The sequence below is a fragment of the Salmo trutta genome, unplaced genomic scaffold (genome assembly GCF_901001165.1).
Source record: "Salmo trutta unplaced genomic scaffold, fSalTru1.1, whole genome shotgun sequence".
Classification (NCBI taxonomy): domain Eukaryota; kingdom Metazoa; phylum Chordata; class Actinopteri; order Salmoniformes; family Salmonidae; genus Salmo; species Salmo trutta.
This window is the reverse complement of record NW_021823030.1, coordinates 31200-57732: the sequence shown is the minus strand read 5'-3', so window position 1 is coordinate 57732 and position 26533 is coordinate 31200. Positions and strand designations below refer to the sequence as shown.

Sequence of the window (26533 nt, the reverse complement as noted above, 5' to 3'; positions counted from 1 at the left end):
GTACCTGTATCATACTGTATATATGTATATCTCTACCATAGCTGGTCAGTACCTGTATCATACAGTATATCTGTATATCTCTACCATAGCTGGTCAGTACCTGTATCATACTGTATATCTGTATATCTCTACCATAGCTGGTCAGTACCTGAATCATACTGTATATCTCTACCATAGCTGGTCAGTACCTGTATCATACTGTATATCTGTATATCTCTACCATAGCTGGTCAGTACCTGTATCATACTGTATATCTGTATATCTCTACCATAGCTGGTCAGTACCTGTATCATAATGTATATCTCTACCATAGCTGGTCAGTACCTGTATCATACTGTATATCTGTATATCTCTACCATAGCTGGTCAGTACCTGTATCATACTGTATATCTGTATATCTCTACCATAGCTGGTCAGTACCTGTATCATACTGTATATCTGTATATCTCTACCATAGCTGGTCAGTACCTGTATCATACTGTATATCTGTATATCTCTACCATAGCTGGTCAGTACCTGAATCATACTGTATATCTCTACCATAGCTGGTCAGTACCTGTATCATACAGTATATCTGTATATCTCTACCATAGCTGGTCAGTACCCTGTATCATACTGTATATATGTATATCTCTACCATAGCTGGTCAGTACCTGTATCATACAGTATATCTGTATATCTCTACCATAGCTGGTCAGTACCTGTATCATACTGTATATCTGTATATCTCTACCATAGCTGGTCAGTACCTGAATCATACTGTATATCTCTACCATAGCTGGTCAGTACCTGTATCATACTGTATATCTGTATATCTCTACCATAGCTGGTCAGTACCTGTATCATACTGTATATCTGTATATCTCTACCATAGCTGGTCAGTACCTGTATCATAATGTATATCTCTACCATAGCTGGTCAGTACCTGTATCATACTGTATATCTGTATATCTCTACCATAGCTGGTCAGTACCTGTATCATACTGTATATCTGTATATCTCTACCATAGCTGGTCAGTACCTGTATCATACTGTATATCTGTATATCTCTACCATAGCTGGTCAGTACCTGTATCATACTGTATATCTGTATATCTCTACCATAGCTGGTCAGTACCTGAATCATACTGTATATCTCTACCATAGCTGGTCAGTACCTGTATCATACAGTATATCTGTATATCTCTACCATAGCTGGTCAGTACCTGTATCATACTGTATATATGTATATCTCTACCATAGCTGGTCAGTACCTGTATCATACAGTATATCTGTATATCTCTACCATAGCTGGTCAGTACCTGTATCATACTGTATATCTGTATATCTCTACCATAGCTGGTCAGTACCTGAATCATACTGTATATCTCTACCATAGCTGGTCAGTACCTGTATCATACTGTATATCTGTATATCTCTACCATAGCTGGTCAGTACCTGTATCATACTGTATATCTGTATATCTCTACCATAGCTGGTCAGTACCTGTATCATACTGTATATCTGTATATCTCTACCATAGCTGGTCAGTACCTGTATCATACTGTATATCTGTATATCTCTACCATAGCTGGTCAGTACCTGTATCATACTGTATATCTGTATATCTCTACCATAGCTGGTCAGTACCTGTATCATACTGTATATCTGTATATCTCTACCATAGCTGGTCAGTACCTGTATCATACTGTATATCTCTACCATAGCTGGTCAGTACCTGTATCATACTGTATATCTGTATATCTCTACCATAGCTGGTCAGTACCTGTATCATACTGTATATCTGTATATCTCTACCATAGCTGGTCAGTACCTGTATCATACAGTATATCTGTATATCTCTACCATAGCTGGTCAGTACCTGTATCATACTGTATATCTGTATATCTCTACCATAGCTGGTCAGTACCTGTATCATACTGTATATCTGTATATCTCTACCATAGCTGGTCAGTACCTGTATCATACTGTATATCTGTATATCTCTACCATAGCTGGTCAGTACCTGTATCATACTGTATATCTCTACCATAGCTGGTCAGTACCTTTATCATACTGTATATCTCTACCATAGCTTATCATTGTGTCTGGTACATTTGAACCAGGTGAGGATGTCATTACCTGTGTCTGGTACATTTGAACCAGGTGAGGATGTCGGTGCACCTTGTGTAGTAGACCTGGTCAAAGGGGTGGGCATAGGACTCCTGGACCGTCACAGCATAACTGGTGGAGAGAAAGAGACAGGAAGCTTAGAGGACACTTTAGGTTCCTCACACAGATACAAGCACAGGGACACCTACACACATGCAGAATCACACACACACACACGCGCACACACACACACACACACACACACACACACACACACACACACACACACACACACACACACACACACACACACACACACACACACACACACACACTCGTATCTTTCCATATTATGTCATTTTTGTAAACTGTTTTATTTTATTTCACCTTTTATTTAACCAGGTAGGCCAGCTGAGAACAAGTTCTCATTTACAACTGCGACCTGGCCGCAAAGCAGTGAGACACAAACAACAACATCTACTCTGTTACCTTATTCTGTCATCTACTCTCTTTTCTTATTCTGTCATCTACTCTGTTACCTTATTCTGTCATCTACTCTGTTACCTTATTCTGTCATCTACTCTGTTACCTTATTCTGTCATCTACTCTCTTACCTTATTCTGTCATCTACTCTGTTACCTTATTCTGTCATCTACTCTCTTTCCTTATTCTGTCATCTACTCTCTTACCTTATTCTGTCTACTCTCTTTCCTTATTCTGTCATCTACTCTGTTACCTTATTCTGTCATCTACTCTGTTACCTTATTCTGTCATCTACTCTGTTACCTTATTCTGTCATCTACTCTCTTTCCTTATTCTGTCATCTACTCTCTTCCCTTATTCTGTCATCTACTCTGTTACCTTATTCTGTCTACTCTCTTTCCTTATTCTGTCATCTACTCTCTTTTCTTATTCTGTCATCTACTCTCTTCCCTTATTCTGTCATCTACTCTGTTACCTTATTCTGTCATCTACTATGTTACCTTATTCTGTCATCTACTCTGTTACCTTATTCTGTCATCTATTCTGTTACCTTTCCTTATTCTGTCATCTATTCTGTTACCTTTCCTTATTCTGTCATCTACTCTCTTTCCTTATTCTGTCATCTACTCTGTTACCTTATTCTGTCATCTACTCTCTTACCTTATTCTGTCATCTACTCTGGTACCTTATTCTGTTATCTACTCTCTTACCTTATTCTGTCATCTACTCTGTTACCTTATTCTGTCATCTACTCTGTTACCTTATTCTGTCATCTATTCTGTTACCTTTCCTTATTCTGTCATCTACCCTTATTCTGTCATCTACTCTCTTACCTTATTCTGTCATCTGCTCTGTTACCTTTCCTTACTCTGTCATCTACTCTCTTTCCTTATTCTGTCATCTACTCTGCTACCTTTTTCTGTCATCTACTCTGCTACCTTTTTCTGTCATCTACTCTGTTACCTTATTCTGTCATCTACTCTGTTACCTTATTCTGTCATCTACTCTCTTTCCTTATTCTGTCATCTATTCTGTTACCTTTCCTTATTCTGTCATCTACTCTGTTACCTTTCCTTATCTGTCATCTACCCTTATTCTGTCATCTACTCTCTTTCCTTATTCTGTCATCTACTCTGTTACCTTATTCTGTCATCTACTCTCTTTCCTTATTCTGTCATCTACTCTCTTACCTTTCCTTATTCTGTCATCTACTCTCTTACCTTTCCTTACTCTGTCATCTACTCTCTTACCTTTCCTTATTCTGTCATCTACTCTCTTACCTTTCCTTAGTCTGTCATCTAATCTCTTTCTCTTTGTACTCAAATAACACTTATTATATGATTGGTTAATAGCAGGGAGTACCACCCTCATTCTCTGGGTAATAATTTCTGTTAACAGTTCCGTTATCTTTATCAATGTGTATCCACTGTCCCACAGCCCAGCCAGTCAATTTATGAACTTAATCTCCCCTGGGAAAAAAGCATTTAGACAATATTTCCCCATGCTACTAGGCTAGCATTTGGTTTGCAACAGTTGGGGTTTGTCTCTAAACCTTGCTGTCTGCCTCTCCGACCTGTGGAACAATGTTGCCGTTTTTTGTTTATTTTTGCGATCTCCACCATGCCATGCATATGAACGTGACAAGACTGACACCTTCTCTGAGCCAGCAGAATTCATTGATCAGGATCATTATATTGATACATCCAAAGAAACGGCAATAGAAACTAAGGTAAAACAGGTCGACAGTAAACATGTTGTCCCCCATGATGCAGCGCTCATCCTTGTGTCAATCAGTGATCATTATTCCAACGTCTGAGAGAGAGAAATCGTTTTAATTTTAGTTTTTTTTCTTGCTGGAAATTAAAAGTTGATAGTTGACTATGTTAGATAATGGACTATACTGCTTGATAGGAAGATGCATTGATATAAAACAGGATATGTTTTTATGTCCAGACAAGGGACATTTATACTGATAGTAGTCTTGCCTGACTATACTGATAGTAACTTAACCTGTTAGGGCTAGGGGGCAGTATTTACACGGCCGGATAAAAAACGTACCCGATTTAATCTGGTTACTACTCCTACCCAGTAACTAGAATATGCATATAATTATTGGCTTTGGATAGAAAACACCCTAAAGTTTCTAAAACTGTTTGAATGGTGTCTGTGAGTATAACAGAACTCATATGGCAGGCAAAAACCTGAGAAGATTCCTTAAAGGAAGTGCCCTCTCTGACAAGATCTTGTTCTTCTTGTCTCTGTTTATTGAAGACTGAGGATCTTTGCTGTAACGTGACACTTCCTACGGCTCCCATAGGCTCTCAGAGCCCGGGAAAAAGCTGAATGATGTCATTCCAGCCCCAGGCTGAAACACATTTGCGCTTTTGGCAAGTGGCCGATAAGAGGATAATGGGCTTAGGCACGTGCACGAGTCGATCCTGTGCTTTATTTTCTTTCGTCTATTTACCTAAACGCAGATTCCCGGTCGGAATATTATCGCTTTTTTACGAGAAAAATTGCATAAAAATTTATTTTAAACAGCGGTTGACATGCTTCGAAGTACGGTAATGGAATATTTAGAATTTTTTTGACACGAAATGCGCCGTGCTCGTAACTCTTATTTACCATTCGGATAGTGTCTTGAACGCACGAACAAAACGCCGCTGTTTGAACATAACTATGGATTATTTGGGACCAAACCAACATTTGTTATTGAAGTAGAAGTCCTGGGAGTGCATTCTGACGAAGAACACCAAAGGTAATCAAACTTTTCTAATAGTAAATCGGAGTTTGGTGAAGGCTAAACTTGCTGGGTGTCTAAATAGCTAGCCCTGTGATGCCGGGCTATCTACTTAGAATATTGCAAAATGTGCTTTCACCAAAAAGCTATTTTAAAATCGGACATATCGAGTGCATAGAGGAGTTCTGTATCTATAATTCTTCAAATAATTGTTATGCTTTTTGTGAACGTTTATCGTGAGTAATTTAGTAAATTGTTAGTAAATTCGCCGGAAGTTTGCGGGGGGTATGCTAGTTCTGAACGTCACATGCTAATGTAAAAAGCTGTTTTTTGATATAAATATGAACTTGATTGAACAAAACATGCATGTATTGTATAGCATAATGTCCTAGGTGTGTCATCTGATGAAGATCATCAAAGGTTAGTGCTGCATTTAGCTGTCTTCTGGGTTTTTGTGACATTATATGCTAGCTTGAAAAATGGGTGTCTGATTATTTCTGGCTGGGTACTCTGCTGACATAATCTAATGTTTTGCTTTCGTTGTAAAGCCTTTTTGAAATCGGACAGTGTGGTTAGATTAACGAGAGTCTTGTCTTTAAAATGCTGTAAAATAGTCATATGTTTGAGAAATTGAAGTAATAGCATTTCTAAGGTATTTGAATAACGCGCCACAGGATTCCACTGGCTGTTACGTAGGTGGGACGATTTGGTGCCACCTACCCTAGAGAGGATAATGATGTCAATGAATTGACTGTGAACTATTTACATTGACCCATTGTTGTCTATCATTTACACTTTATGCCAACGGTCTCTATACAGCGCCAATTCAAGGGATGTTGAAAGACATTTCATTACTAAGTACCAACATTATATAGGTTGTTATGGGAAACGTACATGACTGTAAAACAAATGGGAGATATGCTTGTTCAAAGTCTGGTGTGTGATAAACAGTCTAATCAACAGAGAAATGAATGGGCGGACCTTATAGGTCATGACAATAGCTCAAACAGGACAGGAGATATGCTTGTTCAAAGTTTAGAATATCAGTTGATTACTATAGCCTCCCCCTTTGGCCAATCAGTGTCATTTTGTAAATGTCTATGGCAAGAGGCTACATTCATCCAAGTTTAGTGAAAATCGGGCCGGTGCTGTCTAAGATACTGCAGGGGATGAACGTACTAACGTACGGAGACAGATCCACAGTCCCCTCCTGATTTCATTGCGGGGGACAACAAACCAAAGTGCACATAGTTTCCTGTCATTTCAGCTGCTTGATGTGATTGTCTGTTAGCTTTAGTTGGCTAGCTAGCGATGCCAATGATTTGTTTAGCATAGCAACCATTTCAATTACAATGGATAGAATGAACGACCAGTCCGTTTGGCTAGCAACGTCAGAATCTCAGAACCATTTCAATTACAATGGATAGAATGAACGACCAGTCCATTTGGCTAGCAACGTCAGAATCTCAGAACCATTTCAATTACAATGGATAGAATGAACGACCAGTCCGTTTGGCTAGCAACGTCCGAATCTCAGAACTATTTCAATTACAATGGATAGAATGAACGACCAGTCCATTTGGCTAGCAACGTCAGAATCTCAGAACTATTATGTATGGTGTTACAATGAAATAAAAATGATTTACTCAATGCAATAATTTTTTTAATGAAAACATGTCGTCAATCTTTTTTTAATATGTTGGCAACCATTTTATAAAAGCAATAAGGCCATCGAACATGGGAATTATAGAGAATAAAACCCTCCAAAGGGCTGTTTCCTTTGGCTTCCCCTCGTGCCTCAGAACAGCCCTTAGTCAGGAGTTATCACATGATAATGTGCAGGTTCTCATGCCTTATTGCTTAACTAGCTAACACTTATCACCTCCTCCTCCCTCTTAAAAGAGAAAAGAGAGCGCTGTGTGGGTGATTATTATTAGTCCCAGATGTCATCTCTATAGTTCTATCTTCTTCGCTCAGAACTTCAGCTACTCTCTTATTGATCACAGGTTCTGAACATTAATCTCTCTGTTTCACATCTATCTGCCCGGCTATCCTCCAAGATGACATTTCTCTTTTAACGTATCATCATCAGACAGAGTGGCAGGAACAGAACTAGTCAAACAGCACCCTTTGGGCCCTGATCAACAGTAGTGCACTATAAAGGGAATAGAGCTCTGGTCAACAGTAGTGCACTATAAAGGGAATAGAGCTCTGGTCAACAGTAGTGCACTATAAAGGGAATAGAGCTCTGGTCAACAGTAGTGCACTATAAAGGGAATAGGGTTCCATTTGGGATGCACATTCGTCATCAGACAGTCAGGAAGGATCAGAAGGCTCCAGATGTGCGGTCTGATTTACACCTCAGCTCAGACTACCCAGGGAGTAAACCTTTAGCCCTCTCCTTCTGATGGCTGGCTTTAACTCTAATTACAACTCTAACTCTAACCCAAACTAACACTAACTAACTCCAACTAACTCTATGTCACGATCGTCGTTTAAATAACTGGACCAAGGCGCAGCGTGAGTAGAGTTCCACATTTTTATTTCTCGTGAAACTTCAAAAATTATATATATATATATATATATATATATATATATATATATAACGATCGCGCAAACACGTAGCGCACAAAGGCACTCACACAAAACAATATCCCACCTCGCAGGTGGGAAAAAGGACACACTAAGTATGATCCCCAATTAGAGGAAACGAATATCAGCTGCCTCTAATTGGGAACCATACACACACGCCAACATAGAAAATAATACCTAGATAACCACCCTAGTCACGCCCTGACCTAAAGCACCATAGAGAACCCCGAGGGCTATCTATGGTCATGGCGTGACACTCTAACCCTAACTAACTCTAATTCTAATTCTAATTCTAACTCTAACTAATTCTAACTTTAACCCTAACTAACTCTAACTCTAACTCTAATTCCAATTCTAACTCGAACTAACTCGAACTCGAACTAACTCTAACTCTAACACTAACTCTAATTCTAACTAACTCTAATTCTAACTAACACTAACTCTAACTAACTCTAATTATAACTCTAACTAACTCGAACTCTAAGTACCTCTAATTCTAACTAAGTCTAACTCGAACTCTAACTAACTCTAACTCACTTGAACTCTAACTCACTTGAAGTCTAACTCTAACTAACTCTAATTATAACTCTAACTAACTCGAACTCTAACTACCTCTAATTCTAACTACCTCTAACTAACTCAAACTCCAACTCCAACTCCAACCCTCTCCTTCTATTGGCTGGCTCTAACTCTAACCCTAACTAACTCGAACTCCAACTCCAACCTTCTCCTTCTAATGGATGGCTCTAACCCTAACTAACTCCAACTCCAACTCTAACTCCACCTCTAATTCTCACTCCACCTCTAATTCCAACTCCAACTCCAACTCTCTCCTTCTATTGGCTGGCTCTAACTCTAACCTTCTCCTTCTAACGGCTGGCTCTAACCCTAACTCCAACTCCAACCCTCTCCTTCTATTGGCTGGCTCTAACTCCAACTCCAACTCCAACTCTAAATAACTCTAACTCTAACTCTAAATAACTCTAACTCTAACTCTAATTATAACTCTAAATAACTCTAACCCTAACCCTAACTAACTAACTCTAACTCTAATCCTCTCCTTCTAATGGCTGGCTCTAACTCTAACTAACTTAAACTCTAACTAACTCTAACTAACTTTAACTCTAACTAACTTTAACTCTAACTAACTCTAACTCTCTCCTTCTAATGGCTGGCTTTAACTAACTCTAACTCTAACTCCAACTCCAACTCTAAACCTTCTCCTTCTAATGGCTGGCTCTAACTCTAACTAACTCTAACTAACTTTAACTCTAACTAACTCTAACTCTAACTAACTTTAACTCTAACTAACTCTAACTCTCTCCTTCTAATGGCTGGCTCTAACTCTAACTCTAAATAACTCTAACTCTAATTCTAACTCTAACTAACTCTAACCCTAACCCTAACTAACTCTAACTAACTCTAACTCTAACCCTCTCCTTCTAATGGCTGGCTCTAACTCTAACTAACTTAAACTCTAACTAACTCTAACTTTAACTCTAACTCTAACTAACTCTAACTCTCTCATTCTAATGGCTGGCTTTAACTAACTCCAACTCCAACTCTAAACCTTCTCCTTCTAATGGCTGGCTCTAATTCTAACTAACTTTAACTCTAACTAACTTTAACTCTAACTAACTCTAACTCTCTCCTTCTAATGGCTGGCTTTAACTAACTCTAACTCCAACTCCAACTCCAACTCTAACTGTAACCCTAACCCTAACTAACTCTAACTCCAACTCTAACTCTAACCTTCTCCTTCTATTGGCTGGCTCTAACTCTAACCCTAACTAACTCTAACTCCAACTCTAACGCTAACCTTCTCCTTCTATTGGCTGGCTCTAACTCTAACCTTCTCCTTCTATTGGCTGGCTCTAACTCTAACCCTAACTAACTCTAACTCCAACTCTAACGCTAACCTTCTCCTTCTATTGGCTGGCTCTAACTCTAACCCTAACTAACTCCAACTCTAACTCTCTCCTTCTAATGGCTGGCTCCAACTCCAACTCCAACCCTAACTAACTCCAACTCCAACTCGAACTAACTCTAACTCTAATGCTAACTCTAATGCTAACTCCAACTCTAACTCTCACGCTAACTCTAACGCTAACTCTAATGCTAACTCTCATGCTAACTCTAACGCTAACTCTAATGCTAACTCTAATGCTAACTCTAATGCTAACTCTAACACTAAATATCATGCTAACTCTAACGCTAACTCCAACTCCAACTACAACTCTAACCCTCTCCTTCTAATGGCTGGCTCCAACTCTAGCCCTCAGCATTTATTTGTAGAGCAGTCCATTACAAGCTGGTCCTCAGAGGCCTGACACAAAAGAACACACACATATATACACAGCCCAGAGCAGCAGGTTATATTTCCAGCCAGATCACTAGAAATAGACTGCAATTTTAGATGTTTGAAAAGGCCCTTAGAACGTCAATATACGGTGTATTCGTAAAGTATTCAGACCCCTTGACTTTTCCCACATTTTGTTATGTCACAGCCTTATTCTAAAACGGATTGAATTGGGTTTTTTCCTCATCAATCTACACACAATACCCCATAATGACGAAGCAAAAACTGTTTTTTTTACATTTTTGCAAATGTATAAAAAAATGTAAAACTGAAATATCACATTTACATAAGCATTAAGACCATTTACTCAGTACTTTGTTGAAGCACCTTTGGCAGCGATTACAGCCTTGAGTCTTCTTGGGTATGACACTACAAGCTTGGCACACCTGTATTTGGGGAGTTTCTCCCATTCTTCTCTGCAGATCCTCTCAATCTCTGTCAGGTTGGATGGAGAGCGTCGCTCCACAGCTATTTTCAGGTCTCTCCAGAGATGTTAGATCGGGTTTAAGTCCGGGCTCTGGCTGGGCCACTCAATGACCTTCATAGACTTGTCCCGAAGCCACTCCTGCGTTGTCTTGGCTGTGTGCTTAGGGTCACTGTCCTGTTGGAAGGTGAACCTTCGCCTCAGTCTGAGGTCCTGAGCGCTCTGGAGCAGGCTTTCATCAAGGATCTCTCTGTACTTTGCTCTGTTCATCTTTACCCTCGATCCTGACTTGTCTCCCAGTCCCTGCTGCTGAAAACATCCCCAGAGCATGATGCTGCCACCACCATACTTCACTGTAGGGATGGTGCCAGGTTTCCTCCAGATGTGACATTTGGCACTCAGGCCAAAGAGTTCAATCTTGGTTTCATCAAACCAGAGAATATTGTTTCTCATGGTCCTTTAGGTCCCTTCCCCAGATCTGTGCCTTGACACAATCCTGTCCCGGAGCTCTACGGACAATTCCTTCAACCTCATGGCTTGGTTTTTGCTCTGACATGCACTGTCAGCTGTGGGACCTTATATAGACAGGTGTGTGTCTTTCCAAATCATGTCCAATCAATTGAATTTACCACAGGTGGACTCCAATCAAGTTGTAGAAACATCTCCAGGATGATCAATGGAAACAGGATGCACCTGAGCTCAATTTGAAGTCTCATAGAAAAGGGTCTGAATACTTATGTAAATAAGGTATGTGTTTTTTATTTTTAATACATTTCTAAAATCCCCCCCCCCCCAAAAAATGTATTTGTCATTATGTGGTATTGTGTGTAGATTGACAAACATTTTTACTTATTTAATCCATTTTAGAATAAGGCTGTAAAGTAACAAAATGTGGAAAATGGGAAGGGGTCTGTATACTTTCCTCAGCACTCATATTTTTTTCTTTTTACAAACGATTGCACAGCACTGTGCGCGAACTTGTGATGCTCAGAGCCAAAGCTCACTGCTTAGACCACTGTGCCTCTGCAGATCTCTAGCTAGCATTGTGAACTGAATACTTTTTATTTATTTATTTATTTCACCTTTATTTAAACAGGTAGGCAAGTTGAGAACAAGTTCTCATTTACAACTGCGACCTGGCCAAGATAAAGCAAAGCAGTTCGACACATATAACAACACAGAGTTACACATGGAGTAAAACAAACATACAGTCAATAATACAGTAGAAAAATAAGTCTATATACAATGTGAGCAAATGAGGTGAGATAAGGGAGGTAAAGGCAATAAATAGGCCATGGTGGCGAAGTACATACAATATAGCAATTAAAACAATGGAATGGCAGATTTGACAGTAGATGAGTGTGCAAAGTAGAAATACTGGGGTGCAAAGGAGCAAAATAAATACATAAATACAATAGGGGAAGCGGTAGTTGTTTGGGCTATTTATAGATGGGCTATGTACTATGTAATACTTATAGTACATAGCCCATATAATACAATATATATTATAATATAATATGTAATTCAAGTATGTAATACTTGATGATAGTTCATGGAAACAGTGGGTTGTTTTGAATTATTGTGTTGTAAGCCTTCCCCAAACCATAGCCCTAACATTAACCACACTGAATTAATACCAAACTTAACCCTTTGAGTTGTTTCTGTTTTAACACTGTAACCATGCAGAATTAACCCTGTAACCATGCAGAATTAACCCTGTAACCATGCAGAATTAACCCTGTAACCATGCAGAATTAACACTGTAACCACGCAGAATTAACCCTGTAACCATGCAGAATTAACCCTGTAACCATGCAGAATTAACCCTGTTAAGTTACAGGGTTAATTCTGCATGGTTACAGTGTTAATGCAGAATTAACCCTGTAACCATGCAGAATTAACCCAGTAACCATGCATGAATAAAAATGTCAAAGGGAAACTATGAGCTCTTGTTGTGTATTTCTGCCCGGATACAGAGATGACAAACAGACACCATCACACCACTGACCTCTCCCAGTGACTACACACGTTAGGGTCATCCGGGTTCAGGGGCAACGCGCCATAGATCAACCCCAGGAGGGTGAACCCTAGCAGGGCCACAGAGACAGCCCCACCTGGCCCCATTCTCCAGCCCTAGAGAGAGAGAGACAGAGAGCGAGACAGAGAGAAAGAGAAAGCGCGATAGAGAAAGAGAGAGAGAGAAAGAAAGACAGAGAGAGAGACAGAGAGAGAGAGAGAGAAAGAAAGAGAGAGAGAGACAGAGAGAGAGAGAGAGAAAGAGAGAGAGCGAGAAAGAGAGAGAAAGAGAGAGAGAAAGACAGAGAGAGAGACAGAGAGAGAAAGAGAGAGAAACAAAGAGAAAGTGAAAGAGAAACAGAGGAAAATAAATATAATTACAGTAATATTACTATTTAATTGTGAAACATCAGGTTAAGTGAATACAAACAACAGCTATATCAGCTCCCACAACCTTCTGTAAACACTGAGACCATTTCTAACATTCTAAGAAGAACGTTTTTTAACATTCTAAGAAGAACGTCTTTTAACATTCTAAGAAGAACGTTTTTTAACATTCTAAGAAGAACGTTTTATAACATTCCAAGAACGTTTTTTAACATTCTAAGAATAACGTTTTTTGACATTCTAAGAAGAACGTTTTATAACATTCTAAGAAGAATGTCTAACATTCTAAGAAGAACGTCTAACATTCTAAGAAGAAAGTTTTTTAACATTCTAAGAAGAAAGTTTTTTAACATTCTAAGAAGAAAGTTTTTTAACATTCTAAGAAGAACGTTTTATAACATTCTAAGAAGAAAGTTTTTTAACATTCTAAGAAGAACGTCTAACATTCTAAGAAGAAAGTTTTTTAACATTCTAAGAAGAACGTCTTTTAACATTCTAAGAACGTTTTTTGACATTCTAAGAAGAACGTTTTATAACATTCTAAGAAGAACGTCTAACATTCTAAGAAGAATGTCTAACATTCTAAGAAGAACGTCTAACATTCTAAGAAGAAAGTTTTTTAACATTCTAAGAAGAAAGTTTTTTAACATTCTAAGAAGAAAGTTTTTTAACATTCTAAGAAGAACGTTTTATAACATTCTAAGAAGAACGTTTTATAACATTCTAAGAAGAACGTTTTTTAACATTCGAAGAAGTTTTTTAACATTCTAAGAAGAACGTTTTATAACATTCTAAGAAGAAAGTTTTTTAACATTCTAAGAAGAACGTCTAACATTCTAAGAAGAAAGTTTTTTAACATTCTAAGAAGAACGTCTTTTAACATTCTAAGAACGTTTTTTGACATTCTAAGAAGAACGTTTTATAACATTCTAAGAAGAACGTCTAACATTCTAAGAAGAATGTCTAACATTCTAAGAAGAACGTCTAACATTCTAAGAAGAAAGTTTTTTAACATTCTAAGAAGAAAGTTTTTTAACATTCTAAGAAGAACGTTTTATAACATTCTAAGAAGAACGTTTTATAACATTCTAAGAAGAAAGTTTTTTAACATTCTAAGAAGAAAGTTTTTTAACATTCGAAGAAGTTTTTTAACATTCTAAGAAGAACGTTTTATAACATTCTAAGAAGAAAGTTTTTTAACATTCTAAGAAGAACGTCTAACATTCTAAGAAGAACGTTTTATAACATTCTAAGAAGAAAGTTTTTTAACATTCTAAGAAGAACGTCTAACATTCTAAGAAGAAAGTTTTTTAACATTCTAAGAAGAACGTTTTATAACATTCTAAGAAGAAAGTTTTTTAACATTCTAAGAAGAACGTTTTATAACATTCTAAGAAGAACGTTTTATAACATTCTAAGAAGAACGTTTTTTAACATTCGAAGAAGTTTTTTAACATTCTAAGAAGAACGTTTTATAACATTCTAAGAAGAACGTTTTATAACATTCTAAGAAGAACGTTTTATAACATTCTAAGAAGAACGTTTTATAACATTCTAAGAAGAACGTTTTTTAACATTCTAAGAAGAACGTTTTTTAACATTCTAAGAACTAAAAATGTCTCGCTGCATGTCGAGAAGAGGGATCAAATTAAAGTGTCGCACTGCAGGTAGAAGTTGGTGAAGTGATGATGACAACAAACACACACACACACACACACACATACACACACACACACACATACAGCAGACAGGAAGTGGTGCATGGAGTGACAATACATCACAGAGCCTATTTTTCATGCTGTCAGGAATATTCCACCATGATGAATAGAACCAATAGTGACAGACATTGATGCATGCCAAACCGTCACACCCACAAACACATCTGCATCCCAAATGGCAACCACAGAGCTCTGCTCAATAGTAGCACACTATATAGGGAATAGGGCTCTGGTCTGTAGTAGTACCACTATATAGGGAATAGGGCTCTTGTCTATAGTAGTGCACTGTACAGGGAATAGGGAGCCATTTGGGACACAACCACTGTCCTGAAGAGACGAGGGAATGACAGTACGAACACCCCACGTTCATTCAGGGAACATTGCTGGAGTGTTCTCATTAAGGGTAGAAGGTTATGCTGAGGTTGGAGAGGAGAGAGCTCAGAGACAGGCAGGCATGTCAAATGGTCTATAGCTAACTTTATTTCTGGATTCAAATCAAGTACTTCAAATGTGTGTGTGTGTGTGCTTGTTATCTGTCCATGTTTTCATTGAAACACACACACACACACACACACACACACACACACACACACACACACACACACACACACACACACACACACACACACACACACACACACACATATACACTCATCCCTCAGTAGAACAGGTTATACACTCAGCCACGGTGGCAGCCCTGACTAGAACAGGTTATACACTCAGCCACGGTGGCAGCCCTGACTAGAACAGGTTATACACTCAGCCACGGTGGCAGCCCTCAGTAGAACAGGTTATACACTCAGCCACGGTGGCAGCCCTCAGTAGAACAGGTTATACACTCAGCCATGGTGGCAGCCCTCAGTAGAACAGGTTATACACTCAGCCACGGTGGCAGCCCTCAGTAGAACAGGTTATACACTCAGCCACGGTGGCAGCACTCATTAGAACAGGTTATACACTCAGCCACGGTGGCAGCCCTCAGTAGAACAGGTTATACACTCAGCCACGGTGGCAGCCCTCAGTAGAACAGGTTATACACTCAGCCACGGTGGCAGCCCTCAGTAGAACAGGTTATACACTCAGCCATGGTGGCAGCCCTCAGTAGAACAGGTTATACACTCAGCCACGGTGGCAGCCCTCAGTAGAACAGGTTATACACTCAGCCACGGTGGCAGCACTCATTAGAACAGGTTATACACTCAGCCACAGTGGCAGCCCTCAGTAGAACAGGTTATACACTCAGCCACGGTGGCAGCCCTCAGTAGAACAGGTTATACACTCAGCCACGGTGGCAGCACTCATTAGAACAGGTTATACACTCAGCCACAGTGGCAGCCCTCAGTAGAACAGGTTATACACTCAGCCACGGTGGCAGCCCTCAGTAGAACAGGTTATACACTCAGCCACGGTGGCAGCCCTCAGTAGAACAGGTTATACACTCAGCCACGGTGGCAGCCCTCAGTAGAACAGGTTATACACTCAGCCACGGTGGCAGCCCTCAGTAGAACAGGTTATACACTCAGCCACGGTGGCAGCCCTCAGTAGAACAGGTTGTGGTTTGATTGATGCGTGAGAGGAAATCAATGTTCCTCTTCCTCCTGTTCAGTAGCAGTTCATTTACAAAGCCAGGGGTTACACTCGGGTTCATTTCCTGAACATTACTCATTTACACACACACACACTTTGACTCACATACATTTGGGATAAGGAGCATATACCAGGTCTGGTCAACACTTCAAGGACTTGAGGAGGAAATTCTAAGACCAATTTTTTATTTTACCTTTATTTAACTCGTCAAGTCAGTTATTTACAATGACGGCCTACCAAGAGGAAAAAGGCCTCCAGTGGGGATGGGGGCTGGGATAAAAAACAAAAATGTAGGACAAAACACACATCACGACAAGAGAGACACCACAACACTACATAAAGAGAGACACCACAACACTACATAGAGACCTAACACAACACTACATAAAGATAGACAACACAACACTACATAAAGAGAGACAACACAACACGACATAAAGAGAGACAACACAACACTACATAAAGATAGACACCACAACACTACATAAAGAGAGACAACACTACATAAAGAGAGACAACACTACACTACATAAAGAGAGACAACACAACAATACATAAAGAGAGACAACACAACACTACATAAATATAGACACCACAACATTACATAAAGATAGACACCACAACACTACATAAAGAGAGACACCACAACACTACATAAAGAGAGACACCACAACACTACATAAAGAGACACCACAACACTACATATAGAGAGACACCACAACACGACATATAGAGAGACACCACAACACGACATATAGAGACACCACAACACTACATAAAGAGAGACACCACAACACTACATAAAGAGAGACACCACAACACTACATAAAGAGAGACAACACAACACTACATAAAGATAGACACCACAACATTACATAAAGATAGACACCACAACACTACATAAAGAGAGACACCACAACACTACATAAAGAGAGACACCACAACACTACATAAAGAGACACCACAACACTACATATAGAGAGACACCACAACACTACATAAAGATAGACAACACAACACTACATAAAGAGAGACCACAATACTACATAAAGAGAGACACCACAACACGACATAAAGACAGACACCACAACACTACGTAAAGATAGACACCACTACATAAAGAGAGACTCCAAAACACTACATAAAGATAGACACCACAAAACTACATAAAGAGAGACACCACAACACGACATAAAGATAGACAACACTCCGTAAAGAGAGACACCACAACACGACATAAAGATAGACAACACTACACGACATAAAGATAGACACCACAACACTACATAAAGAGACACCTAACACAACAATATATAAAGAGACACCTAACACAACACTACATAAAGATAGACACCACAACACTACATAAAGATAGACACCACAACATAAAGAGACACCACAAAACTACATAAAGAGACACCACAACACTACATAAAGAGAGACCTAACACAACACTACATAGAGACCTAACACAACACTACATAAAGATAGACAAGACAACACTACATAAAGATAGACACCACAACACTAGATAAAGAGACACCACAACACTACATAAAGAGAGACCTAACACAACACTACATAAAGATAGACACCACAACACTACATAAAGAGAGACACCACAACACTACATAAAGAGAGACACCACAACACTACATAAAGAGACACCACAACACTACATATAGAGAGACACCGCAACACTAAATAAAGATAGACAACACAACACTACATAAACAGAGACCACAACACTACATAAAGAGAGACACCACAACACGACATAAAGACAGACACCACAACACTACGTAAAGATAGACACCACTACATAAAGAGAGACACCACAACACTACATAAAGATAGACACCACAAAACTACATAAAGAGAGACACCACAACAAGACATAAAGATAGACAACACTCCGTAAAGAGAGACACCACAACACGACATAAAGATAGACAACACTACACGACATAAAGATAGACACCACAACACTACATAAAGAGACACCTAACACAACAATACATAAAGAGACACCTAACACAACACTACATAAAGATAGACACCACAACATAAAGAGACACCACAAAACTACATAAAGAGACACCACAACACTACATAAAGAGAGACCTAACACAACACTACATAAAGAGAGACCTAACACAACACTACATAAAGAGAGACACCACAACACTACATAAAGAGAGACACCACAACACTACATAAAGAGACACCACAACACTACATATAGAGAGACACCACAACACTACATAAAGATAGACAACACAACACTACATAAAGAGAGACCACAACACTACATAATGAGAGACACCACAACACTACATAAAGACAGACACCACAACACTACGTAAAGATAGACACCACTACATAAAGAGAGACACCACAACACTACATAAAGATAGACACCACAAAACTACATAAAGAGAGACACCACAACACGACATAAAGATAGACAACACTACACTACATAAAGATAGACACCACAACACTACATAAAGAGACACCTAACACAACAATACATAAAGAGACACCTAACACAACACTACATAAAGATAGACACCACAACATAAAGAGACACCACAAAACTACATAAAGAGACACCACAACACTACATAAAGAGAGACCTAACACAACACTACATAAAGAGAGACCTAACACAACACTACATAAAGAGAGACCTAACACAACACTACATAAAGATAGACAACACAACACTACATAAAGATAGACACCACAACACTAGATAAAGAGACACCACAACACTACATAAAGAGAGACCTAACACAACACTACATAAAGAGAGACCTAACACAACACTACATAAAGAGAGACCTAACACAACACTACATAAAGATAGACAACACAACACTACATAAAGATAGACACCACAACACTACATAAAGAGAGACACCACACCACTACATAAAGAGAGACACCACAACACTACATAAAGAGAGACCACAACACGACATAGAGAGACAACACAACACTACATAGAGAGACAACACAACACTACATAAAGAGAGACACCACAACACTACATAAAGAGAGACACCACCACAACACTACATAAAGAGAGACACCACAACACTACATAAAGAGAGACCACAACACGACATAGAGAGACAACACAACACTACATAAAGAGAGACACCACAACACTACATAAAGAGAGACACCACCACAACACTACATAAAGAGAGACACCACCACAACACTACATAAAGAGAGACAACACTACATAAAGAGAGACACCACAACACTACATAAAGAGAGACACCACAACACTACATAAAGAGAGACACCACAACACTACATAAAGAGAGACACCACAACACTACATAAAGAGAGACACCACAACACTACATAAAGATAGACACCACAACACTACATAAAGATAGACAACACTACATAAACAGAGACCTAAGACAACACCACATGGTAGCAGCACAAACATGGTACAAACACTGTTGGACACAGACAACAGCTGAAAGGGAAAGAAGGTAGAGACAACAATCCATGACGTGAAGCAGCCACAGTGAGAGTGTCCATGTTTGGCCCTTTAGATGTAGAGATGAAACTGAAGTTGTGAAACATTGAGCTTGATCTGAAGAATATCTCTGGATTGTAACGCCCTGGCCATAGAGAGGGGTTTTTTGTTCTTTATTTTGGTTAGGCCAGGGTGTTACATTGGGTGGGTGTTCTATGTTCCTTTCTCTATGTTTTTGTATTTCTTTGTTTTGGGCCGTGTGTGTGTGTGTGGCTCCCAATCAGGCACAGCTGAAGCTCGTTGTTGCTGATTGGGAGTCACACATAAGGAGCATGTTTTTCCTTTGGGTTTTGTGGGTAATTGTTTCTGTTAGTGTTTTGCACCTGACAGGACTGTTTGGCTGTCGGTTTTCTTGTTTTGCTTGTATAGTGTTCTTTCTTTATTAAATATTCAATGATGAACACTAACTCCGCTGCACCTTGGTCTACTCTCTCTCACGACAGCCGTTACAGAATTACCCACCAACAACGGACCAAGCAGCGGAGGAAGGAGAAGCGCCAGGAGAGGAGCGTTCAGGATTCGTGGACTTGGAAGGAAATCCTGGACGGGAAAGGACCATGGGCTCAAACTGGGGATTATCGCCGCCCTCAGTGGGAGATCGAGGCGGCGAGAGCTGAGAGGCGCTGGTATGAGGAAAGGGAGCGCAGCAGACACGAGAGGCAGCCCCCCAAAACATTTTTTTGGGGGGCACATTGGGAGATTGGCGGAGTCAGGCGGTAGACCTGAGCCAACTCCCTGTGCTTACCGGAAGCAGCGTGGTACTGGTAAGACACCGTGTTATGCTGTGGAGCGCACGGTGTCCCCAGTGCGCGTTCAAAGCCCGGTGCGCTACATACCAGCCCCCCGCAAGTGCCATGCGAGTGCAGGCATCGAGCCAGGGCGGATGGTGCCAGCTCAGCGTGTCTGGTCTCCAGTGCGCCTCCTCGGTCCAGGTTATCCTGCGCTGGCGTTGCGTACTGTGTCTCCAGGGCGCTGGGAGGGTCCAGTTCGCCCAATGCCTGCTCTCCGCCCGTGCCGGGCCAAAGTGGGCATTCAGCCTGGAGTGTGGGTAAAGAGCGTCCGTACCAGAACTCCAGTGCTCCCCCACAGCCCGGTTTATCCTGTGCCTCCTCCTCGGACCAGGCCTCCAGTGGCTCTCCCCATCCTGGACAGTCCTGTGCCTGCTCCACGGACCAGGTCTCCAGTGGGTCTCCCCATCCTGGTCTGTCCTGTGCCACCTCCCAGGACTAGGCCTCCAGTGGGTCTCCCCATCCTGGTCCGTCCTGTGCCACCTTCCAGGACTAGGCCTCCAGTGGGTCTCCCCATCCTGGTCCGTCCTGTGCCGCCTCCTAGGACTAGGCCTCCAGTGGGTCTCGCCAGTCCGGAGCCGCCAGAGCTGCCCGCCAGTCCGGAGCCGCCAGAGCCGCCCGCCAGTCCGGAGCCGCCAGAGCCGCCCGCCAGTCCGGAGCCGCCAGAGCCGCCCGCCAGTCCGGAGCCGCCAGAGCCGCCCGCCTGTCCGGAGCCGCCAGAGCCGCCCGCCTGTCCGGAGCCGCCAGAGCCGCCCGCCTGTCCGGAGCCGCCAGAGCCGCCCGCCTGTCCAGAGCCGCCCGCCAGCCCGGTGAGTCCTGTGCCTACGCCTAGGGCCAGGCCTCTTACATGTCTCCTCAGCCTGGTGAATCCTGGGTGAGTACCACCGGAGCCGCCAGGGACGCCCGCCAGCCGGGCTCAGCCAGGGACGCCCGCCAGCCGGGCGCAGCCAGGGACGCCCGCCAGCCGGGCGCAGCCAGGGTCGCCCGCCAGCTGGGCGCCTCCATTGCCGCCCGCCAGCCGGGCGCCTCCATTGCCGCCCGCCAGCCGGGCGCAACCATTGCCGCCCGCCAGCCGGGCGCAACCATCACCGCCCGCCAACCGGGCACAGTCAGGGTCGCCCACCAGACCTTCGGCGCGGCCAGGTGCACCACCTAAGAGGGCGACGCCAAGGGTGGAGCAGAGGCCACGTCCCGCACCTGAGCCGCCACCGTAAGAAGGCCCACCCGGACCCTCCCCTTCAGTGTCAGGTTTTGCGGCCGGAGTCCGCACCTCTGGGGGGGGGGGTACTGTAACGCCCTGGCCATAGAGAGGGGTTTTTTGTTCTTTATTTTGGTTAGGCCAGGGTGTTACTTTGGGTGGGCGTTCTATGTTCCTTTCTCTATGTTTTTGTATTTCTTTGTTTTGGGCCGTGTGTGGCTCCCAATCAGGCACAGCTGAAGCTCATTGTTGCTGATTGGGAGTCACACATAAGGAGCATGTTTTTCCTTTGGGTTTTGTGGGTAATTGTTTCTGTTAGTGTTTTGCACCTGACAGGACTGTTTGGCTGTCGGTTTTCTTGTTTTGTTTGTATATTTTTCTTTCTTTATTAAATATTCAATGATGAACATTAACTCCGCTGCACCTTGGTCTACTCTTTCTCACGACAGCCGTTACATGGATATAAAAGCAGAAAGTCGTTGAATAGGAGCTGTCCAACCCGTATACCTAAAGCCTTGAATTTCTTGCTTTAAGGATCAGGAAATAAATCCATTCAGAAATTGACTTAGAGGATTTGGAATGTCTCTGTAGAAACATCAATGACTGTTTTATACAATAGAGCTATTGATTACATTCACAACAAGAGAGGATCTTGTCAAAAACATTGATATGGTTGTTCAATGTACATGTAACCAGGTCACAACCTACAGTTCACAATGCTCCCACGTAGGGAAATAGAGCCTGCGAAAAGAGCCTTGTGGCGTTAGACAACAAGGCACCACTCCCCTGTGTATTGCTCAGCCCAGAACTGGTCTAGGATCAGTCTATAGACAACAAGGTAACACTGCCCTGTGTATTGGTCAGCTGAGGACTGGTCTAGGATCAGTCTATAGACAACAAGGCACCACTCCCCTGTGTATTGCTCAGCCCAAGACTGGTCTAGGATCAGTCTATAGACAACAAGGCACCACTCCCCTGTGTATTGCTCAGCCCAGGACTGGTCTAGGATCAGTAGTGATAAGAAGAGAACCTATAGACAGCATGGCACCATTATTGGTTCACTCATTCCAAATGATAAACTGAGGATATAGGATGCCAACTGTATACTGCAAGGCACATGTCAATGCTTTGCTCAACACAAGTATTGTACCTCCATCAAAATGAAGACAACGTTTCTTTAGAAAGACCCGGCAATCTAAATGACAACAATCAGGAATGTGTTGAAGCTACATTCCCTCAATATTCCCTGTAGTCACCTTTAGTGATGCTCAGAGACAAACTGTATGTCACAGGCGTCAGAATGAGTAGACCAAGGTGCAGCGCGGAATATGTTCATCTTGAATTGTAATGAAAGAATGAACACTTACAAAATTAAACAAAAATGACAGCAGACAGTTCCGTCAGGTACTCACAACTAAACGGAAAACAACTACCCACAAAAAAACAAAGGAAAACAGGCTGCCTAAGTATGGCTTCCAATCAGAGACAACGATAGACACCTGCCTCTGATTGAAACCATACCCGGCCAAAACATAGAACACAAAACATAGAATGCCCACCTATCACACCCTGGCCTAGCTAAGGAAATAAATCCATTCAGAAATTGACTTAGAGGATTTGGAATGTCTCTGTAGAAACATCAATGACTGTTTTATACAATAGAGCTATTGATTACATTCACAACAAGAGAGGATCTTGTCAAAAACATTGATATGGTTGTTCAATGTACATGTAACCAGGTCACAACCTACAGTTCACAATGCTCCCACGTAGGGAAATAGAGCCTGCGAAAAGAGCCTTGTGGCGTTAGACAACAAGGCACCACTCCCCTGTGTATTGCTCAGCCCAGAACTGGTCTAGGATCAGTCTATAGACAACAAGGTAACACTGCCCTGTGTATTGGTCAGCTGAGGACTGGTCTAGGATCAGTCTATAGACAACAAGGCACCACTCCCCTGTGTATTGCTCAGCCCAAGACTGGTCTAGGATCAGTCTATAGACAACAAGGCACCACTCCCCTGTGTATTGCTCAGCCCAGGACTGGTCTAGGATCAGTAGTGATAAGAAGAGAACCTATAGACAGCATGGCACCATTATTGGTTCACTCATTCCAAATGATAAACTGAGGATATAGGATGCCAACTGTATACTGCAAGGCACATGTCAATGCTTTGCTCAACACAAGTATTGTACCTCCATCAAAATGAAGACAACGTTTCTTTAGAAAGACCCGGCAATCTAAATGACAACAATCAGGAATGTGTTGAAGCTACATTCCCTCAATATTCCCTGTAGTCACCTTTAGTGATGCTCAGAGACAAACTGTATGTCACAGGCGTCAGAATGAGTAGACCAAGGTGCAGCGCGGAATATGTTCATCTTGAATTGTAATGAAAGAATGAACACTTACAAAATTAAACAAAAATGACAGCAGACAGTTCCGTCAGGTACTCACAACTAAACGGAAAACAACTACCCACAAAAAAACAAAGGAAAACAGGCTGCCTAAGTATGGCTTCCAATCAGAGACAACGATAGACACCTGCCTCTGATTGAAACCATACCCGGCCAAAACATAGAACACAAAACATAGAATGCCCACCTATCACACCCTGGCCTAGCTAAACAGAAAAAACACACCTCTCCTAGGTCAGAGCATGACAATACCCCCCCCCCCCAAACTGTACTGTAGATCCTCCTTTAAGTCATTTTCTGAATGGATTTATTTCCTGATCCTTAAAGCAAGAAATTCAAGGCTTTAGGTATACGGGTTGGACAGCTCCTATTCAACGACTTTCTGCTTTTATATCCAGAGATATTCTTCAGATCAAGCTCAATGTTTCACAACTTCAGTTTCATCTCTACATCTAAAGGGCCAAACATGGACACTCTCACTGTGGCTGCTTCACGTCATGGATTGTTGTCTCTACCTTCTTTCCCTTTCAGCTGTTGTCTGTGTCCAACAGTGTTTGTACCATGTTTGTGCTGCTACCATGTGGTGTTGTCTTAGGTCTCTGTTTATGTAGTGTTGTCTATCTTTATGTAGTGTTGTGGTGTCTATCTTTATGTAGTGTTGTGGTGTCTCTCTTTATGTAGTGTTGTGGTGTCTCTCTTTATGTAGTGTTGTGGTGTCTGTCTTTATGTAGTGTTGTGGTGTCTCTCTTTATGTAGTGTTGTGTTGTCTCTCTTTATGTAGTGTTGTGGTGTCTCTCTTTATGTAGTGTTGTGTTGTCTCTCTTTATGTAGTGTTGTGGTGTCTCTCTTTATGTAGTGTTGTGGTGTCTCTCTTTACGAGAGATAGTGTTTTATAACAGTTCCATAATGTTCTATAACAGTTCTATAGTGTTCTATAACAGTTCTATAATGTTCTATAACAGTTATATAGTGTTCTATAACAGTTCTATAATGTTCTATAACAGTTCTATATTATTCTATAACAGTTCTACAGTGTTCTATAACAGTTCTATAATGTTATATAACAGTTCTATATTGTTCTATAACAGTTCTATAGTGATTTATTACAGTTCTATAATGTTCTATAACAGTTCTATTGTGTTTTAAAACAGTTCTATAGTGTTCTATAACAGTTCTATAGTGTTTTATAACAGTTCTATAATGTTCTATAACAGTTCTACAGTGTTCTATAACAGTTCTATAGTGTTTTATAACGGTTCTATAACAGTTATATAATGTACATGTACTCAAAACAGTAATTTGAGCAGGATGCTTACCTTGTGATGAGACAGGTTTGTGTGACTGGAACGGGGTTGAAGTGAAGGTATGAGTCCTTAGAGATCCTCTAGTGAATACAGGGATGGATATGGACAGACTGAACTACAACGCCTGTGGAAAACACAGAGGGGTTCAATGAGTTCACATATTCACTCACTAACCTGCTGAACAGCACACTGATATGCACGTGTACTCAGGATACACAACGATGTGCAAACAAACACACACACACACACACACACAGACACACACAGACACACACACACACACAGACACACACACACACACACACACACACACACACACACACACACACACACACACAGACACACACACAAACACAGCAATGACATATACAACCGTACAAACATAAGTATGTGTGACTGCAGGGACCCCAATACACACATCTGCAACAGAGTATATCAGTGGTAGTATAGACCTCTCAGCAGTATTCACTCTGTACTGTCATCAGTGGTAGTATAGACCTCTCAGCAGTATTCACTCTGTACTGTCATCAGTGGTAGTATAGACCTCTCAGCAGTATTCACTCTGTACTGTCATCAGTGGTAGTATAGACCTCTCAGCAGTATTCACTCTGTACTGTCATCAGTGGTAGTATAGACCTCTCAGCAGTATTCACTCTGTACTGTCATCAGTGGTAGTATAGACCTCTCAGCAGTACTCACTCTGTACTGTCATCATACAACGCCTCTGATCATCGATGGTGTTACACAGACTTGTACAATGATAAGATATCAAAAGCAGTTTTAACACATGAATCAATATTTCATAGAGAAATGAATGTAATGGGACAATACCAGTGTTGTGACAGATAGATATTAATGATTTAGTA

General features: G+C 41.2%; 1 long non-coding RNA gene across 1 annotated transcript; it reads right to left on the bottom strand.

The window, feature by feature from the left end:
* Positions 1-2109: 2109 nt before the first annotated feature.
* On the bottom strand, positions 2110-25836 carry LOC115188263 (uncharacterized). The gene is made up of 3 exons (XR_003876371.1): positions 25680-25836; positions 12698-12822; positions 2110-2223 (listed from the first exon to the last, which is right to left on the bottom strand). It is a non-coding gene; the product is annotated as an uncharacterized LOC115188263 (long non-coding RNA).
* Between the last annotated feature and the right edge of the window lie 697 nt (positions 25837-26533).